We start from the raw sequence: 8,238 nt of genomic DNA on the forward strand, positions 1-8,238 counted from the left end.
TTATTAAGTATATTATTAATTTCCCTCATATAACATAGATAAAAATAATAATATTATAAGACTTATAACTTATAATACTTATAACACCTTTTTATAATTTATTATTACAGTCATTGTATATTTTATTTATATAAATATTTGGGACCCTTTGGCTGGGGTCAGACCCTTCTGTGGGTTCCACTCTGGGGCTTCTCATCCTTGTTCCTGTGTCATGGAATCTTGGAATTCCAGATTTGGGTGGGAGAAAAAGTCTTAAACCCCATCCTGAATCCCATCCTAAATCCCATCCTTAAACCCCATCCTAAACTCCATCCTAATCCCCATCCTAAACTCTATCCTAAATCCCATCCTAAACCCCATCCTTAAACCCCAACCTAAAATCCCATCCTTAAATCCCATCCATAATCCTATCCTTAAACTCCATCCTTAAACCCCAATGTAAACCCCATCCCAAATCCCATCCTAAACCCCATCCAAACCCCATCCTAAACTCCATCCTTTAATCCCATCCTAACCCCATCCAAACCCCATCCTAAACCCATCCTAAACCCCATCCTTAAACCCCATCCTTAAACCCCAACCTAAAATCCCATCCTTAAATCCCATCCTAAACCCATCCCAAACCCCATCCTAAATCCCACCCTAAAACTCCATCCTAAAACTCCAACCTTAACCTCATACTTAAAGCCCATCCTAAACCCCAACCTAAAATCCCATTCTAAACCCCGTCCTAAACTCCATCCTAAATTCCATCCTAAACTCCATCCTTAACTCCATCCTTAAACCCCATCCTAAACCACATCCTAAACTCCATCCTAAACCCCATCCTAACCCCATCCTAACCCCATCCTAAACCCCATCCTAAACCCCATCCTAAACCCCATCCAAACCCCATCCTAAACCCATCCCAAACCCCATCCTAACCCCATCCTAAACCCATCCTAAATTCCATCCTAAACTTCATCCTTAACTCCATCCTTAAACTCCATCCCAAATCCCATCCTAAACCACATCCTAATCCCATCCTAACCCCGTCCTAAACTCCATCCTAAACCCCATCCTAACCCCATCCTAACCCCATCCTAACCCCATCCTAAACCCCATCCTAAACCCTATCCTAAACTCCATCCTTAAACTCCATCCCAAATCCCATCCTAAACCCCAGCCTAAACCCCAGCCTAAAATCCCATTCTAAACCCCGTCCTAAACTCCATCCTAACCCCATCCCAAGCCCCATCCTAAATCCCATCCTAAATTCCATCCTAAACCCCATCCTAACCCCATCCTAACCTCATCCTAACCCCATCCTAAACCCCATCCTAAACCCATCCTAACCCCATCCTAAACTCCGTCCTAACCCCATCCTAAACCCCATCCTAACCCCATCCTAACCCCATCCTAAACCCCATCCTAACCCCATCCTAAACCCCATCCTAACCCCATCCTAAACCCATCCCAAACCCATCCTAAACCCCATCCTAAACCCGTCCTAACCCCATCCTAAACCCCATCCTAACCCCATCCTAACCCATCCCAAATCCCATCCTAACCCCATCCTAACCCCATCCTAAACCCCATCCTAACCCCATCCTAACCCCATCCTAACCCCATCCTAACCCCATCCTAACCCCATCCTAACCCCATCCTAAACCTCATCCCAAACCCATCCTAACCCCATCCTAAACCCGTCCTAACCCCATCCTAACCCCATCCTAACCCCATCCTAAACCCCATCCTAAACCCCATCCTAACCCCATCCTAACCCCATCCTAACCCCATCCTAACCCATCCCAAATCCCATCCTAACCCCATCCTAAACCCGTCCTAACCCCATCCCACCATCCCAGGCTCTCCAATCCCACCCACGCCCTTGCACACTTGTCCCTGCATCCCCCCAAATTTGGGATTTTCCAGCGCATTTTTCGATGCTGCTCCTGGAAAAAGGGTCCCAACCCCTTGTTTGCCTCCTCTGGAAATTTGGGAATTCCAGCCCAGGACACACAGCAGTGCCAAGGGAAGGGATTTTCCAGCCCTGGGTGGAGCTGCTCTTGTTTCATCCCTGATTTTTTTTATTTATTTTATTTTTATTTTTTTTTCCAAATTTGGAGGCTGATTCTAAGAGAAAAGGGGATTGAAATCGGAATTAAATGGAATTGGTCCGAATTCCCTGGAATTTGGTGACGTTGCAGGGAAGGCAGAGCAGGTCCCAGAGCTTCCTTCAAACCAATGGAAACCAGGGAATGACTCAGCACGGGCAGGGTTTATTTTTAGCTCCATCCAAGCCATTAATCCCTCCAGTTCTAACCCCAAAATAACATCATTTTATGCCTGGGAAAGCGTTCCCACCTGAGGAGCTGGAATTGCTCCAGCCTGGTTTGAGGAGGGAACATTTTGGGGAAAAAAAAAAAATTAAAAAAAATTAAAAAAAAAATAAAAAATAAAAAAAAGATACTCAGCTAGGTGAAGAATGCAGGACAAGGAATTCCTTCCCTGCTTTCCACCCTTCAGCCCTTCCTGGGAAAGGATCCAGCACGCAGAGTTCCAAATAAATAATAATTCCAAATAATTCTAAATGATAATTTATATAAGTGAATAATGCCAAATTAATCCCTCTGCCCTTCATGGGGAAGCAGGGATCCCACACACAAATTTGGGAAGATAAATCCCATAATTCCAAATGTTCTGCCCTCCCAGGGAAGCAGGGATCCCACACACAAATTTGGGAAGATAAAAGGTTGTGGTTGTTCAGCCTGGAGAAGGTTTGGGGTGGCCTCATGGTGGGAAGCTGCCTTGAGAAAGGGAAAGGATGAAAAATCCACCTGAGCACACCACAAACCCCAAAAATAAATCAGGTAAAGGGAGTGAGCACAGAAATTTGAGCATCTCCCACCACAAACCCCAAAAATAAATCAGGTAAAGGGAGTGAGCACAGAAATTTGAGCATCTCCCACCACAAACCCCAAAAAACAAAACAGGTAAAGGGAGGTGAGGACAGAAATCTGAGCATCTCTGACCACAAACCCCAAAAACAAATCAGGTAAAGGGAGTGAGGACAGAAATCTGTGCACCCCACAACAAACCCCAAAAACAAATCAGGTAAAGGGAGTGAGGACAGAAATTTGAGCATCTCCCACCACAAACCCCAAAAACAAAACAGATAAAGGGAGGTGAGGACAGAAATTTGAGCATCTCTGACTAGAAACCCCAAAACCAAAGCAGGTAAAGGGAGGTGAGGACAGAAATTTGAGCATCTCTGACTAGAAACCCCAAAAATAAATCAGGTAAAAGGAGTGAGGACAGAAATCTGAGCACCCCACCACAAACCCCAAAAATAATCAGGTAAAAGGGGAGTGAGGACAGAAATTTGAGCATCTCTGACCACAAACCCCAAAAATAAATCAGGTAAAAGGGAGTGAGGACAGAAATATGAGCACCCCACAACAAACCCCAAAAACAAATCAGGTAAAGGGAGTGAGGACAGAAATTTGAGCACCCCACAATAAACCCCATAAACAAAACAGGTAAAGGGAGGTGAGGACAGAAATTTGAGCACCCCACAATAAACCCCAAAAATAAATCAGGTAAAAGGGAGTGAGGACAGAAATCTGAGCACCCCACAATAAACCCCAAAAACAAATCAGGTAAAGGGAGTGAGGACAGAAATTTGAGCATCTCTGACTAGAAACCCCAAAACCAAAGCAGATAAAGGGAGTGAGGACGGAAATTTGAGCATCTCTGACCACAAACCCCAAAAACAAAGCTGGTAAAGGGAAGTGATGACAGAAATTTGAGCATCTCTGACCTCAGAGGGGAAACTGAGGCACGGAGGGTGGTTTGCCCAGACTTGCCCCAGGAAGGTGCAGTGAGGAATTGAGCACCACTCTCATGAAGTTCACAGCTTGCCACAGAGCTTCTTTTGTTCTTTTTAAATTATTTCTCCTTCAAAGAGGAACTCGGAATTTATGAGACAAATAATTTATTTATCAGGGGGAAGAAGAGAGGGGGGAAATCAAAATTATCTCGCTGCCTCAGATCCCAGCCAGGCACCAAAAGAGGAGGGAAGGCAGCACAGAACCGAAGGGAAAACTCGGATGGGGGAATGTTCCAAAATAAAACAGGGATGGTCACGTACCCCAGGGCGTGCTGGGGGGTCACAGCCCCAGGGAGACGCTCTGGGAGGGGAGATTGGAGCCTCCACAGCCCAATCTGAGGCAGACAAACAGACACTGAGTCAGAGTGGACAGGAAGGTTGGGAGGATGTGAAGTGTGTCAGGAGTGAAGTTACCCATTAACTCTGATAAGGCTCAACTTTCCTGCTCAGCCCTTTATTGCTCCATTCCCTGTGGGAATTTCGGGTTTTCTGACTCTCCACACAGACAGAGAGCAGGAGTTCTGGAATTACAGCCCCAAAACTTGGGATTTTCAGCCCCAAAATCAGAGAATTCCAGCCCCAAAACCTGGGAATTACAGCACCAAAATCTGGGAATTACAGCCCCAAAATCTGAGAATTACAGCCCCAAAATCTGCTAATTCCAGCACCAAAATCTGGGAATTCCAGCACTAAAATCTGAGAATTCCAGCCCCAAAATCTGAGAATTACAGCCCCAAATCTGAGAATTACAGCCCCAAAATCTGCGAATTCCAGCCCCAAAACCTGGGAATTCCAGCACCAAAATCTGGGAATTCCAGCACCAAAATCTGGAAAATCCAGCACCAAAATCTGGGAATTTCAGCCATTCTGATTCTCTCCACAGACAGAGAGCAGGAGTTCTGGAATTACAGCACCAAAATCTGCAAATTACAGCCCCAAAACCTGGGAATTTCAGCCCCAAAACCTGAGAATTACAGCTCCAGAATCTGGGAATTACAGCACCAAAATCTGGAAAATCCAGCACCAAAATCTGGGAATTCCAGCACTAAAATCTGGAAAATCCAGCATTAACTCTGATAAGGCTCAACTTTCCTGCTCAGCCCTTTACTGCTCCATTCCCTGTGGGAATTTCAGCCTTCCTGATCTCTCCACAGACAGAGAGCAGGAGTTCTGGGAATTCCAGCCCCAAAATCTGGGAATTCCAGCCCCAAAATTAGAGAATTACAGCCCCAAAACCTGAGAATTCCAGCACCAAAACCTGGGAATTTCAGCCCCAAAATATGAGAATTACAGCCCCAAAATCTGGGAATTACAGCCCCAAAATCCTGGGAATTTTATGACCCAAACCCCAGGAATTCTGGCCCCAAAAACCTGGGGATTCCAAGCTTAGAACTCTCAGAATTTCAGCCCCAAAATCCAGGGAATTTCAGGCCCAAACCCTGGGAATTTCAGCCTCAAAACCCCAGGAATTCTGGCCCCAAAATCCTGGAATACCAGCCCTAAACCCTGGGAATTTCTGCCTCAAAAATGTGTGAATTTCAGCCCCCAAATCTGGGAATTTCAGCCCCAAAATCTTGAGAATTTTATGACCCAAACCCTTGGAATTCTGGCCCCAAAAACCTGGAAGTTTTGGCCTCAAAATCCTGGAATACCCAGCCCTAAACCCCGGGAATTTCTGCCCCGAAAATGTGGGAATTTCAGCCCCAAAAATGTGGGAGTTTCAGCCCCAAAGTCCTGGGAATTTTATGACCCAAACCCTTGGAAATCTGGCCCCAAAAACCTGGGGATTCCAAGCTTAGAACTCTCAGAATTTCAGTCTGAAAATCTTGGGCATTTCAGCCCCAAACCGTGGGAATTTCAGCCTCAAAACCCCAGGAATTCTGGCCCCAAAAACCTGGAATACCCAGCCCTAAACCCCGGGAATTTCTGCCCCAAAAATGTGTGAATTTCAGCCCCAAAATCTGGGAATTTCAGCCCCAAAATCTTGAGAATTTTATGACCCAAACCCTTGGAATTCTGGCCTCAAAAACCTGGAAGTTTTGGCCTCAAAATCATGGAATACCCAGCCCTAAACCCCGGGTATTTCTGTCCCAAAAATGTGGGAATTTCAGCCCCCAAATCTGGGAATTTTATGACCCAAACCCTTGGAATTCTGGCCCTAAAAACCAAGCTTAGAACTCAAGCTGCTGCTCCAACCCTCATGCTGGTTTTATTCTCCACTTTGAGCAGAACTGAGCAAGCCAGGGGAGGATTTGAGACCCCAAAACCAGAAGGATTTTTCTTCTCAGTGTTTCCCCCAGTTTTGTGCTGGGTGCACAGAGGATTCCTGGTGCAGAGGGAGCTGCGGGATAACCAGGGGGTGATAAGGGCTGGAGGTCTGGTGCTGGGAGATAAACACACACCCCTCCTCCCTGGTGAAAGAGCTGCCCAAAAATCCCCCTTAAATAAAAACCACAGGATGGAAATTCTTGCAGGGAGAGGGGATGATGTGAGTCCCAGTGTCCCAGTGCTGGGGACAGGGAGGGGTGACCCCTCTGACCTCTCTCCACGCCTTAAATCCCCTCGGGCAGGACGCTGAGCTGCCTTTGTACAAATATTCTCCCTGCGGTTTCTCAGCAGAGATAACTTAGGTCAGGTTTATAAATGAGACGGAAAGAGGAAAGCCTGAGGCTGCCCAACAAGTGTTTGGTGGGAGGAGGATGAGATTCCAGGGTCTGGATCTCAGGGGTGGCTGTGGAAAAAGGATGAACTGGGCATGTTCCACTTCCATGGCTGAATCCAGCTCCCTAAAGAGCAGCAGGTTGATTTTTCAGAGAGGATGGTGAATCCTTCCCCATCCCGTTTAAATCTTAGCTGTAGTCCTAGACCTAAACCTCATTCTAAAAAAAAAAAATAAATAAAATTAATCATTCTCTGAGGACTCAATGACTTCAGCCACATCCAAAGCACAGAACACATGATTTTGGTTCAACAAAAGGCTCCGCATACTTTTTGCGGCTTGTAATAGAAGTACCCACCCAGGAAACGAGCAGGAATTATTTTCTCCTCCTCCAACTCACACTTGGGCTTCATTCACCGTGGCACAGCCCGGCTGGAAAAATTCCCTGTGCGAGGAGAAAACCAGGTGGGCACCGCTTGAGCGCAGGCACCAAAGTGAAATCTCGTGGCAAACACCCACATCCCGAGTGGGTTAGCTGTGATCCCACTCATCCACTCGGGTCCAAGGAGTCTCACAGTGCTCACTGTGGGCCACTGAGCCCTTTCCTTGGCGAGCAACTTTTTTTTTTTTTTTTTTTGGCTCGGTGCCGGTGGAATTTTTCAGCCCCATGACCTGCAGATTTTCCTGCCTGGGGCACTGCTTAGGAAAGCGGCAGCAAACACGGTTTTTAACAACCTCCGGTGAGTCACCGGGGAGGTGCCAGAAGGATTAGACCAGGCTTCAAGGCGAGGAAAAACATTTAACAGCTCGGCTTTGTCTCAAAATCCCGGTCCTGGAACGGTTTGGGTTGGAAGAGATTTGGAAAAGTTCTCTTGGAGCCCCTTGAGGTGCTGGAAGTGGCTCTGAAATCTCCCGTTCCTGTCCTTCCTAAAGCGCCTCGACTGCTCCATTCCAACACTCCCACCACACAGGAAAAATCAAAAAATCAGACTTTTCCATCTCAGTAAAAATAAAAAAATCAGACTCTTCCATCTCAGTAAAAATCAGACTTTTCCATCTCAGTAAAAATCAAAAAATCAGGCTTTTCTTGGAATTCATTTTTCACACAACTCCCCTGATAACGTGCAGCAGCAGAACCGTTTGTGTAACAGCAGAAAGTCCCAAGATTTAACTTTTTACTTTTTTTTTTTTTTTTTTTTTTTTTTTGCCCTTCATGGCGGGTTCTATCCCACCAAAAAAAAAAAAAAAAAAAAAAAAAAAAAAAAAGCGGTCTTGCTCGCTGGAGTTAATGAGTGATAGGAAAAAAATGCAAGATGGAGAAGAAGCAACACCCTGAGAAATTATCACAGCACGCTCCTGTGTGACTCGGGAAACTTATTCGGCCGCCTGAGGAGTGAACTAAAATAATGGGAAAATTAAAGTGCTGAAAACTTAAAGGAGGGCAAAGTTTAGAAAGCAAGTTGGGCTGTAAAAACTGAGGCAAGCTGTGAAAATTCGGCTTTTCGGGCAAACCCAACAATACACAGGAAGGAACCTCAGTGGTTTTGGGACTGCGAAAACGTGCAAAAAATGAACTTTCAGACCCGGGCCGGTGTCTTCCACCTTCTTTCAGTACATTTTCGCAGAAAAGGCGCCTGAACCGAGATGAGACTTGGGCTGGGACAGCCCCTTGTCGCCTCCCAGTCCCTCCCAGTTTAAAAGCTCCTTG

This window comes from Oenanthe melanoleuca, chromosome 22 (genome assembly GCF_029582105.1).
Source record: "Oenanthe melanoleuca isolate GR-GAL-2019-014 chromosome 22, OMel1.0, whole genome shotgun sequence".
Classification (NCBI taxonomy): domain Eukaryota; kingdom Metazoa; phylum Chordata; class Aves; order Passeriformes; family Muscicapidae; genus Oenanthe; species Oenanthe melanoleuca.